At 50.1% G+C, this 13,024-nt stretch overlaps 1 protein-coding gene across 1 annotated transcript in view; it reads right to left on the reverse strand.

Moving 5' to 3' along the window:
- The window catches only part of FRYL (FRY like transcription coactivator), a 214,671-nt gene extending 202,288 nt beyond the window's left edge, over nt 1-12,383 (reverse strand). The window contains exon 1 of the mRNA XM_068137657.1: nt 12,209-12,383. The gene's annotated coding sequence lies outside the window, so the exon portion shown is untranslated. The remainder of the gene's footprint in view (nt 1-12,208) is intronic.
- Between the last annotated feature and the right edge of the window lie 641 nt (nt 12,384-13,024).

A 13,024-nucleotide genomic window follows, 5' to 3' on the forward strand; every position in this document is an offset into this window, starting at 1 on the left:
AGCTGCTAGAAGTTGTGCTTTCCATGTCAGAAATCCTATGCAGGCTTCAATGAACCCTGGCTTTGTGTTGACAAACACAGAATAAAGACAAAGATTAATTATGTTAGTCTGGAAGACATTTTTAAAGGCATCATTTTAAAAATCCCAACAAAAAGTTGCTAATAAATCAGTTTAGGGGCAAACTTTTACAGAATCATAGAAGGGTTTGGGTTGGAAGGGACCTCCAAAGGTTATCTTACCCAGCCTCCCTGCACTCAGCAGGGACATCCTCCACTAGATCAGGCTGCCCAGAGCCCTGTCCAGCCTCACCTTGAGTATCTTCAGGGATGGAGCCTCAACCACCTCCCTGGGCAACCTGTTCAGTGTTCCACCACCCTCATGGTGAAGAACTTGTTCCTAACATCCAATCTATCTGTTGTTCTCTCGTTTGAAGCCATTGCCCCTTGTCCTATCACTGCAGGCCTCTAAACAGTCTCTCTTCATCCTTCTTGTAGCCTGCCTCAGGTATTATTAGACTGCTGTTAGGTCTCCCTGGAGCCTTCTCTTTCCCAGGCTGAACACCCCCAGCTTCCTCATCCTGTCCTTGTAGCAGAGCTGCTCCAACCCCCTGATCATTTTCATGGCCTTCCTCTGGACCCACTCCACCAGGTCCATGTCCTTCCTACATCAAGGGCTCCAGCCCTGGATGCAGCACTCCAGATGAAGTCTCACCAGAGCAATTTCCTCAACCGTAGGACCAAACCAACAAACTTTATTTGGGGCCCAAATAAAGTGACTGTAGTTATTATACCAATTAGATGTCAGAACTAGCTGAGAGAAGGTATTTCTGTGCAGCTTTTCAAGAAACTGCAAAATAAGAGTGTCTAACTGGCAAGGGGTCTGCAGAGGACCCAGAAATCACAGCACCAGAGGTTGTAATTGATCCATGAATGAGGGCTGCTTCAAACAGGTGTTGCTCCCAGCAGGAGAACAGCTAAACCCAAACCTGTGCCAGCACATTTTTATATATACACTACACAAGTATTTCCAAGGGAAAAACTGAGTAAGAGTCCAACTTGCCTAATCTTACATCACCCAGGTATCTATCAGCACCTGCTCCTTCTTATTTCATATGCCCTGGGGAGGACAAATGGCAGATCTTAACCAACAGCAACAGCCATCACCTTCCTCAGATGCACTGCCTGCAACAATAAAACCAAACAGTGCATCTACAGCCTTTAGAGGGACTCCCACTAAAGCTCTCACAGCATCAGTCTGAACATCAGCACTCACCATATCTACATTAACAAAATCTCAGCAACAGGAAAAGCCAGAAATTCCATGAGTGCAGTGTAGGCAAGAAGCCTCAGGGGTCTGGAGCACAGCCCCATGAGGACAGACTGAGGGAGCTGGGGTTGCTTAGCCTGGAGAAGAGGAGGCTCAGGGGAGACCTTCTTGCTGTCTACAACTACCTGAAGGGAGGTTGTAGCCAGGTGGGGGTTGGTCTCTTCTCCCAGGCAAGCAGCACCAGAACAAGAGGACACAGTCTCAGGCTGTGCCAGGGGAGTTTCAGGTTGGATGTTAGGAAGAAGTTCTACACAGAGAGTGATTGCCTATTGGAATGTGCAGCCAGGGGGGTGGTGGAGTCACCATGCCTGGAGGTGTTTAAGAAGAGCCTGGATGAGGCACTTGGTGCCATGGTTTAGTTGATTAGGTGGTGTTGAATGACAGGTTGGACACAATGATCTTGAAGGTCTCTTCCAACCTGGTTTATTCTATTCTATTCCAACCTCTGCTCCACCTCCACTGTAGCAATGAGGAAAATGGGGGGGGGGGGGGAACCAAATGGCTCTAGAAAGTGAACTACTTTTTTTTTTCTCCTTTATACAGAATAAATTGCAAGCACAGGCTGAACTAAAAAGCAGCCCATAAGCATGAAACTAATGAATTAAATCTGAAGAACAAATCTGCAAACTGCTTTTGATAATCTCCTAGGTTTCAAAGTATCTCAAGGCAAAAGGAACCATTCCTACCTGATTCAATAAGCTTCTGGAGATCAACATTAGAATAGAATAAACCAGGTTGGAAGAGACCTTCAAGATCATCGTGTCCAACCCCTCAACCAATCCAACCCACCTAAACAACTAACCCATGGCACCAAGCACCCCATCAAGTCTCCTCCTGAACACCTCCAGTGATGGTGACTCCACCACCTCCCCAGGCAGCCCATTCCAGTGGGCAATCACTCTCTCTGTGTAGAACTTCTTCCTAACATCCAACCTAAACCTCCCCTGGCGCAGCCTGAGACTGTGTCCTCTTGTTCTGGTGCTGGTTGCCTGGGAGAAGAGACCAACCTCTGCCTGGCTACAACCTCCCTTCAGGTAGTTGTAGAGAGCAAGAAGGTCACCCCTGAGCCTCCTCCTCTCCAGGCTAAGCAGCCTCAGCTCCCTCAGCCTCTCCTCACAGGGCTGTGTTCCAAGCCCCTCACCAACTTCGTTGCCCTTCTCTCGACTCGTTCCAGCAAGTCAACCTCCTTCCTAAACTGAGGGCCCCAGAACTGGACACAGGACTCAAGGTGTGGCCAGCACTTGGAAGTACTGAATGAGAGCCCAACAGCTTATGTACTACTTTTCCTCCCCTAACAGACTGTTGAAAACTAAAAATAGCTCTCTTCCTTAAGAAGTCCCCAGGACTATGAAGTCACTGGGTGGGTTTATTGTGCCTGTATAAAGGGAAAAAACAAGGTAAAAAAAAACCACCAACCATCTTTAGCTGTTAGGTAACATTAGGAGCAGCCAACACCAGCTTTGGGCACACTAAGCAGCAAAGTTCACATGGATTTAAATAAACTTTAGAGTAAAATAGGGGGGGTTGGTGGGGTTTTATTTTTGAAGTAGGAAGCTGCTTTTCCCCTTCCCTCAAAGCAACTTCAACAGAGGTTAAACTCATGTCTTAACATATATAAAACCCCAGTAGCCCTTCAGATCTGCTGACCAGACAATGCTGAGGCTAACAGTTAGCAGAGTCATTACCTAGCCAAGCAGTTGCAGGAAAACATCCTTCCATTTATAAATCCCAATCTAGTGCAATATTCTCTGACCCCTGGGAACCTGATCCAATACTTTGACAAAAGGCAGCAGTGCTGACTGCTTTTGACCACCTCTCCTCATTCTTTTTTCTTCTTCAACAGCATTCCAGCTGAGGAGTTCACAGAGCCTGTATTTACACAGCCCAAGATGGGAACTTGCTGATTAACAGAAGCCCTAATGAGCCTGCACTCTCAAGCATGACAGTAAGATAAACAGGCAAGCAGCTGAATCTCTTCTTTCTAGGTATAAAATATTACCAAAGCCTAGCTGATATCCTCCCATCTTTCTCTGCTGAGAACAAATGCACACTAGCTTTCCAACAGCCATCTGCCAAGGAGGACTTGTGTCACTACAGCATATGCCAACTCCTAAAACACCTGCAGAGCTCTAACTAGACTGGTGTCAAGATTTTATGCCTTTCACAGAATCACACAATGCTAGGGCTTGGAGGGGACCACCTCTGGAGATCATCTAGTTCAGGGCAGGTTGTGCAGGATGGTGTCCAGGCAGGCTTTGAATGACCCCAGAGTTGAAGATTCTACCACCTCTCTGGACAGCCTGTTCCAGCACTCCACTGCCCTCAACAAAGAAGTTCCTCCTCATGTTTAGATGGAGCTTCCTCTCCTCAACTTTGTGCCCATTACCTCATCCTGTTGCTGGCACCACAGACAAAAGACTGGCCCCATTCTCCTGACACCCACCCTTTAACTATTTATAAGATCCCTCTCCAGCCCCTCAGCCTTTCAACTATGTCGTCAGATGCAAGAGTTTCCTATACTAGACAAGGTTTCAAGGAAGCAGGCAATAAAAGCTACAATAAAATTAGAATGGCTAGAAAACAGAACTATTTATTCTTAATTTAACAATGTGAGTCAAGGGAACAAACAACTTGCACTACAGCATAATGTGGAATGCACTCTGCAGTGCCTTCTCCCAGGAGATAGAAGGCTGAGCTTCACATTGGATCAAATCAGCTGCAGCACACAGTTCACCTCCCCAGCACAAACACACAAATGTCAGCTGTGCCTACCTGATGGCCTGTTTATACAGATCTTGACTATCAAATGTTAAATCATCAAATAAAGGAAGAGAAGTGTTCTTCAGTGTTTTTCAACCAGGTTCATTGTTTCCCTAGCACAAAGGTCTACAAGCATACAAAGTGTTAAAGGGATGTGTCTAGTGCTAGTAGGTAAAGACTCTCAGATTCCTCCCCCAACAGCTTGATCTATTCATTTTGTGCTTGTATGTGCCTAGCTTTGTTCCCACACTTGCTTCCCATCCCTTCCCACCTGTACCAACTATTCTGTAGTTATCCACCTGTTAATTCTGCAGACAGGTACATGTGAGTATAAATATGTATATACACACACAAATACATGCACCAACTGCATCTGAAGAAATATTTATGACCTCCAGTTTTCCATGCAACCAAGCAGGTTCAAATAGAAAGGCAAAGGTGAGGTCTAAACTGAAGGAACAGAGGGAATGGGGCAGGACCTCCCCAATCTAAGAAATACTTCTTCACAGAGAGGGTTCTCAAACACCGGAATGGTCTGCCCAGGGCTGGGCTGGAGTCACCATCCCTGGAGGTGTTTAAGCAGCATGTGGACATGACACTCAGGGACATGGCATTGACCTTTCAATGCTGGGTTGAAGATTGGACTGGATGAACTTCAAGGTCTCTTCCAAGCAGATGTTTCTGTGATCTGTCTATAGGAAAGAGAGAAACAGGTCTGCCATATTAGAGCAAAGGTGTCAGGGTGACCTACCCTTACTGCTACTCCTCCCAAGATCAAAAGCACTCATTTCCAACTCTTTTTTTTCTTCATGAGCTGAGGTAGGGTATCCAGGAACTCCCCCAGTCAGCGCAAAAGCAGCAGCCATCGTGGGACCACCTACTACTCATCACCCTACCCCAGAGAATAGAGGCCAGTCAGCAGGCACAGTGCACACAGTAATTCTGCAGCCTTTGAGATGGTCTCTTGTTTGGGGTGGTGTCTAGAAAGGCAGAAATCTCACCACCTTGGCTTACAGCAATCTTTCTCTACCTTGATCACCATTACTGGCAGAGTAGTTCATGGAAATTCTCAGTGTCAAACTGCTTAGCTGCCACAGATGCAACCTTAACAGTTCTTTCTGTTTTAGCACCAGAACAGAAGTGGTGCTGATAGGGCACATGGAAGACAGACAAAAATGCCTAGGAACACTTTAACCTATCTTTGATGCCAGTTTCTCTACAGACAATCTGTCTGATCAAGCCTACTCTTAACTCCAAGTCTCCTTTAGGACACAGCATCTACAAAAGATGCAGGGTCCTGCATCTGGGTCGAGGCAATCCCAGGCACAAATACAGGCTCGGCAGTGACTGGCTGGAGAGCAGCCCTGAGGAGAGAGATTTGGGGGTGCTGGTGGACAAAAAGCTCAACAGGAGCTCTCAGTGTGCACTTGCAGCCCGCAAAGCCAATCAGATCCTGGGCTGCAGCAGAAGTGTGGCCAGCAGGGCAAGGGAGGTGATCCTCCCCCTCTGCTCAGCTCTGCTGAGACCCCACCTGGAGTACTGTGTCCAGTTCTGGAGCCCCTATTACAAGAGGGATGTGGAAGTGCTGGAAGGTGTCCAGAGAAGGGCCACGAGGATGATCAGAGGGCTGGAGCACCTCTCCTATGAGGACAGACTGAAGGAGTTGGGGCTGTTCAGGCTGGAGAAGAGAAGGCTCCCAGGTCACCTAATTGTGGCCTTCCAGTATCTGAAGGGGGCCTACAGGAAGGCTGGGGAAGGACTTCTCAGGATCTCAGGTAGTGATAGGACTAGGGGGAATGGAATGAAGCTGGAGGTGGGGAGATTCAGGCTGGAGGTGAGGAGGAAGTTCTTCCCCATGAGAGTGGTGAAGCCCTGGAATGGGTTGTCCAGGGAGGTGGTTGGGGCCCTGTCCCTGGAGGTGTTTAAGCCCAGGCTGGATGAGGCTCTGGCCAGGCTGATCTAGTGTGGGGTGTCCCTGCCCATGGCAGGGGGGTTGGAACTAGATGATCCTTGTGGTCCCTTCCAACCCTGAATGAAACTATGAAACTATGATTCTTCCCTGCACAAAACCAGGCAATGTCACAGCAGAAATGAAGTCAATCTTTGCAACACCAGCTTCAAACATGAACTCCCGAGGTCTGGCTTTAGCATAGCATTCTTAATATCTACAGCACAGAAACCACTGCACTTTTTAAATGAGTTGCACTTCTTGTGTCCTCTTTTAACGTGCTGGATTACTAGAACCTTGTCTTTTGGACCAAGTACAACAACCTGTACCTGTAGTTTCCACCACTCTCTCCAGCTCTTATTTTATAAACACCTCCAACATCATATTCACTTACTCCAAACAAACAAACTCAAACTCACTCACCTGCACAGGGCTGGCAAAACCCACACAACTGATGTCTTTGAGACCACTTCAAAAAAACAAGCAGTGAAAGATCAGCAGCAGTAAGGCTTCTGTGAAAGGCTGAACAAACAGGCTCCAGTATTGCAGAGCAGGCCTTACATGGATAATCTCACAAGGCTCTTCTCAGCACATCCTTGCCTCTAGAAGTGGTACCTAGTTTTCCTCTCCCCTCTTCTCCTTACTTATTCACAGACTGACCCCCTTGAATATTTTTCTGGAAGAGTATGACCAACACCACTCCCACCATGACCTGAACTCGGGGAGGCCCAAGGACTGCTGGCAACAGTAGCACTGATCAATGCTGTATTCCCCCTGTAGGTTTCTCTTCCCATTTAACCCAACACGCTTGAGTAGTTTCATTTGTTATTATTCACTGCAGCTTATGAAGACAAAACAGAGAAACCTCAAGAGGAGTGAGGAAAGAAAACAGGATCCCAAGATTTATTGGCAAGATATTTCCACCAGAACACTAAAGGAGCTCTCCAAGTCCCACTGGAACCTTCTCTGGAATACCTCTTACATGTCTGGGCAATGCACACCAAAGAGACTAATTGATATGTGAAAGAAGGCAACAGAGGGATTTTAGGATGATCAGGAGAAGAGGAAACATCTCACTTCAACAAGAGGGTTTGGTTCAGCAAAACTACAGAATGACAGAATGATTGGGGTTAGCAGGGACCTCTGGAGATCAGCTAGTCCCACCAGCCTGCCAGAGCAGGGTCTCCTAAAGCAGGTTGGCATCCAGGCAGGTTTTGAATGACTCCAGAGAAGAAGCCTGTTCCAGTGGCCTGAAAGCATACTGAAGTGAAATAAACATTACAAAGGAAGAGTTGCTATTTAAGCTGGGAAAGAATGTTGGCAACTGCTACTGATAAAGGAAACCTGAAAACTACAAATACTCTCAAGCACCAGCTATTTAATTCTGAAGTAGTCCTCTAATTTAGATGACAACACACACAGAGCTTGTGTTACTACTATCAGCATCTTCTGTAGTGTCAATTAAAAGAAACTACAAGAAAAAAGGCTAGAAAAAGGTCCAAGCTGGGAGTCTTCTCCCATTTTCTGGAAAACATGAAGAAAGAAGAAAATAGGTCACCACACTCGCTCCAGAGTGACCACTGAAGTGTGCATGTCAATAGTCCCAAGTCTCCTGCTGCAGAGAGAGCTGAAAAGGCAGCTATTTTAGGTTAATCCAGCCCCAGCTCCGAAACAGTACAACCCACTTACACTTGTACAGCCCACCTGCCAGAGCAGAGGCTGGGATGGCACAAGAAAGGTACTCCAGGGCAGGGACCTGCACAGACTCCCCACAGATCAGGTTTGTCTATCAGCATTAACTGCAAAGAACAATTCACATGGCTCATACTGACAAAGGCTCACAGGATGTTAGGGGTTGGAAGGGACCTCTGGAGATCTTCAAGCCTAACCCCCCTGTCAGAGCATGACCATAGAAACCAGCACAGGTCACACAGGAACACATCCAGTGAAGGAGACTCCACCACCTCTCTGGGGAGCCTGTCCCAGTGCTCTGGGACCCTCACAGTAAAGAAGTTTTTCCTCATGTTGAGGTGGAACTTGCAGTGCTGTAGTTTATATCCATTGCCCCTTGTTCTATCACAGGGGGCAACTGAGCAGAGAACTGCCTTCCTGACACCCAGCCCTCAGACATTTATAGATACCAACTAGATCCCCTCAGTCTTCTCTCCAATCTAAACAGCCCCAGGGCTCTCAGCCTCTCCTCATAATGCAGTGCTCCAGTCCCTTCAGCATCCTTGTAGCCCTCAGTTGGATTCCCTCAAGCAGATCCCTGTCCCTCTTAAACTGGGGAGCCAGAATACCCACACAGAGCTCCAAAGCTTACAGTAACAGCTTCTGGGCACTAGGCCACTGTATCAGACCAAATATTTAGAGATTTCAGAGAACCTCAAACTCAACTTAAGATGTTCTTTTTTTTCCCCTTTTAAATATTTGTTCCTCTTCCATTTTCACACACAAGCATAAATCACTAGGGAAAAAAATAAGGCTAAACACAAAAATCCCTCAAAACTGAAGTCACACCAGGAGCAGACACTGTTGTTTCAACTGTCTCCAGGGGATTATTCCTTTCCAATATCTTTCAGTGACAGCACTGGACACATGCTATCTGAGACTGCATTCTGTCATTCTTCCTGGGAGGTGTTTATGTCAGAAGGAATTAGGGATTATGGTAGATCTGGGGGAGGGAAGGAAGGACAAGGCAAGGCTAGGAAGAGGCAGAGCTCTACAGCAGTACACAGATACTTAAGAGAATTGACTGCCAAGCAACGAAGAGGAGCTGAACACTAGAAAGAAGAACTGCTATTTGCATCAACAAAGTAAGGCAGAAACAACCCCAGCTAACTCAGGCTGGCTATCATCTGCTATTGGAGGTTCACTGGGATTTGGAGCAAGACCTGACAAGAATAATGCTCAATCCTAAGACCTTCTAACATTGCAACACTTCTCCAGCCTGTAGTGATTCCTGGGAGGATTATTACAGATACAAAAGTCCTATCAGTTCAAAGCTGTTTGGGTGCAAGCGTGCTGCAGTGGTACAGAGCAGCACACCCCCAGCTAGGCTGTGTGCTCAGCCAGCTACCCTCCCACTGATGGATCAGCCACACTGCATTTCCTACTGGCAAGGCAATGTAGGTCAAAGCTACAGTTATGGGGCCACAAAGACTGAACATTATCATCATTTTTCTCACAGTAACTCACATAACTCATGTGTGCATAGAGCACCTTCCTCTCATGTTATCATTTCACACCACACCTCTGATTTCTGCTAAGCTAAAGCTTAAATACAGACAAGAATTGTTAAGAGATCATGGCACTCCAGACCTGGAGGAACACATGTGATACCCATGCTCTGTATTCTGAGAGTACACTGAGGAGTAGAGTTTGCCTACATGCCTCTTAAGGAACTCAGAGCAAAAAAGGAGTCATTTAAACCTCTGTGCAATACAGGCTTGTGCGGTAGACAAGACGATCAAGATAAAACCCCCTGAGATACAAAACTAGACCTGAAATAAGCACACACCATGTCCCAGGTTGGTTTTTCCCTTGATGCATAGCCACTCTGGGGGGTAGGGGTAGTAATTATAATCTTCTTAAGTTCTTAGAAAAAGTAAATACAGACAGCATGTTCTCAGTTGTATCGGCAAAAACTTTCAGCGTGCCAATTAACATCACCCCCCAAAAATCAGAGAGATGAACAGTGGAAAACCCAACCCACCCACCCACCCACCTACGGACCACTCTTGAGCTGCTGAAGCCTAGCAGGGTGACCCTGTGAAGCACAAACATAGTAACAAAAAAAAACAGAACAGGTCTACTTTTTGCCTTGCAGCCCTGCAACTTCCCTCCTCTAAGGCACTACACCATTACATCAGACCCAGCTACCACCATGCTCTGGTTTGCCTAGGCCAAGCACAGACAGCAGTCCAATGTTACCCCAACTAACCCTACAGAAGGATTAAAGCAACTTTTCTTTTGAAACAAAGCTCAGCAATAGTTTACTACAGCATCCCAAAGCAACATACCACTGCTCTGCTCCAAGGAAACCGCTTGTAGAGGAGTCAACACAGGCTTTAACCAGATCCATTTCGGAATATAAATGAGCCATTCACAGCAGCAATTTGCTCAGGGAAGTCACTCACCTACTGTCAACAACCACCACCAAGTACCACTAAGGGCCTCAACAAACCACAGATACAGGAAGCTTTTAAGAGCAAACATCACCCTCATCTTCAAGTCCTAAGACTTACTAAGCATGCAGCACAATTTTTCCTGAGGGGTCTGTTTCCTTCCTGCGACAGTGTCACAAGATAAGAATCGCCGTGTGTGGTTTCCCAGCTCTTGTTCAACAGCCTGCCACAGAGATTCTGAAGCACATCCTCAGCACCACAGCAACAACACGAAAGCAAAGCAACACTGAAACAGCCGACTGAGGGAAGGACACTTCAGGAAATACACCTGAGTTGGCTGCAGTTAATTCCACTCTTTGCTCAGCCCACAGTCAGCAAGTGACCTTCTTTAGCACAGCGCTTTCTATGCTCCATATTGCTTGCTCCTGCCTACATGAGCAGCTCTTCACCTACTACTTCAGCTTACAAAGACCTTGCCCATTCTGTCCTGTGTTTACATGAAGGTGGCTTACTACCCACACCTTCCTCACTACATGGGAGATGAGCAGTGCATGTAAGAGCAAAGAACTCGCTTTCTGCTTCAGTAAAGCTCTTTCCTGAGGCACATTTCAGATGTCTAACCCTGAAGTCAGTCCCAGGTCACACTCTTGCTACCTCCCCCTCCAGACCATCTTACTAACCCTTACAACTGTAGGAGCAAACTGCTTTTGCAACTCCTTCAGTATGAGTGACCACCAAAACATTTTGGCTGAGGTTTTACTTTGTTGTTTGGGTTTTACGCTTTCCATCTGATTCCTTGGGATGTTTTACCTGGAGTTTTACACCCGCCCAGTGATTTCTGGTTAAGAAACTGTTCACTGAGCAGCCAAATAATGTGCATATATAAGAACATATAAGCATATGCAAATATATATACATAAATATAAAGGAAAGCACCGAGGGAAAAGTAATTAAGTCCCTGTAAAACTTCTTAGCCGCACTGGCAACAACCAATGCGAGTGTGTAAAAACGAATCCTAAGGTTCAGCTAAGAGCAAACTCGGTCCCCAGTAGCACCTTGAAGTTAATACTTTAGCGAAGCGCTCACACACGTGTCCTCCGACGCTCACGACTGTAGACCAAGTTTCATCCAAAGCCGAGCCAGCCTGCCCAGGAGCGCGGAGGGCGGGAGCGGCAGCAGGGAGCGCCGCTGCCCGCTCGCAGCGCCCTTTCCACCCGCAGCCGGGACGCGCGTTTCCCCGCCGGAGGTCCAGCGCGCCCGCGCAGCCCCCGGGCACCCCCCGGCGGCGGCGGGGCGGGGCCGGGAACAAAGCCCGGCTCCGTGCCACCCTCCCCGCTCCGTCCCGCCATTCCCGGGCGAACTGGCGCACGCCCGACTCCGCCATCCCCCGCGGCCGTGGCTGCCTCGGCCGTATGCCGGCGGCTCATCCGGCCCCGCTGCCGCGGGGAACGACCGGAGCCAGTCGGACGGGTGCGGGCGTGGGACGGGAGGAGCCCAGCGGCTGCTCGCTTTCCGCTCGGCCCGCGGCGGGGTGTGCGAGCGCCGCGCCCACCCCGGGAGGTTTCGGGGGACCGCCGACCGCGCCGGGAGGAGAGGGCAGGGCATGCACCCCACGGCCGGGCGCGATGGGCGAACGAGGCCGGAATCGGAGAAAAGGGGGCGGAAGAGGGAGGGCAGGAGCAGACTGGGTGCGGGCCGCGGAGAGGACCGGGGAAAGCTCCATCTCCCCGGAACAGGAGGGCAGGAGCCCCGGCCCCATGCGGAGGCGTCCAGAAGGCACCAAGCGCACACGAGCACTACGGACCCCTTCCCCGCCCACCACCCCCTGTCCCTGTGTCCGCCCACCCCCGCGGCGGCGGGCAGGGCCGCCCGGCGCACGCTGCCCTCCCCTCCGTAAACAAAGCGGAACGGGCCGGGGGCCGGGCCAGCGGCGGAGGCCGCACGGGCCATCTCCGCCTCCCAACCTGCACACTCCGTTTCCCTCAGAACGGACGGCCCCCTCCTCCCACTCCGCCACGACCAGGTCCCAGCTCCGCCACCGCCTCACCTATCGCGCCGGTGGAAGCGCTGCCTCTCGCCGCCGCCCAGGCGCCGCTCCCTCAGCGCGACTACGGTTCAGGCCTTCGGAGCGACTCTGGTGGGAGCCGGTGAGCGAGTCGCGCCGCCAGCATCCCCCGCCGGCTTTATCCCGACGCCGCCTCTCCCCTTCGGTAACTCGACGGTCAGGCTCGTCCCTCCCGCCCTCCCCGCCGCCCCATTGGCGCGCGCCCCTCCACCAGGAACCGACGCTCATTGGTGCACGCGCGCAGCAATCACGCGGGGCCGGGTCCACGTCCCCTCCCCGTTGGCTCTCGAACGCCAAGCCCGCCCTCCCTGCCCCGCCCCCACCACACCTCAACCAGTCGCAAGGCCGCGTAGCGAGACGAGTTTCCGATTGGCGCCGCCGGCCAGTTTCCTGAGGTTCTGATAGGCCGAAGCGGCAGCCAGTTCTGCGACCCGGCCGGCCCGTCCGTGGGAGCGCACCGAGATGCTTTTCCAACCTCCCCCCCCGCGAACTTCCCCTAGCGGCTGAGGGACCGCGGGCAAACTCTCTGACGGGAAGGACCGGGAGGGCACCACGCAGAGCGGCGGCGCGCTCACCTGGCGGGAGGGCGGCCTCAGACACCGGGTAGAGCCGCCTGCGGCCCAAGGAAGCCTTCGCACCACTGGTGAGAGCAGGACCGATCGCAAGCGGCTAGAACGGTATCGCCAAGATAACCAGGAATAAAGCGGCCTTCCGGCCATGCAGCGGCCTGGCTGAGGCACATCAGAGAAGTTTCTTCGCTGCTGAAGGGATGAGGCCCTGCCGGGGTCCCACGTTAGA

Source organism: Melanerpes formicivorus, unplaced genomic scaffold (assembly GCF_026170545.1).
Source record: "Melanerpes formicivorus ecotype bairdi unplaced genomic scaffold, bMelFor1.0.p_v2 SCAF_4, whole genome shotgun sequence".
Taxonomy (NCBI): Eukaryota; Metazoa; Chordata; class Aves; order Piciformes; family Picidae; genus Melanerpes; species Melanerpes formicivorus.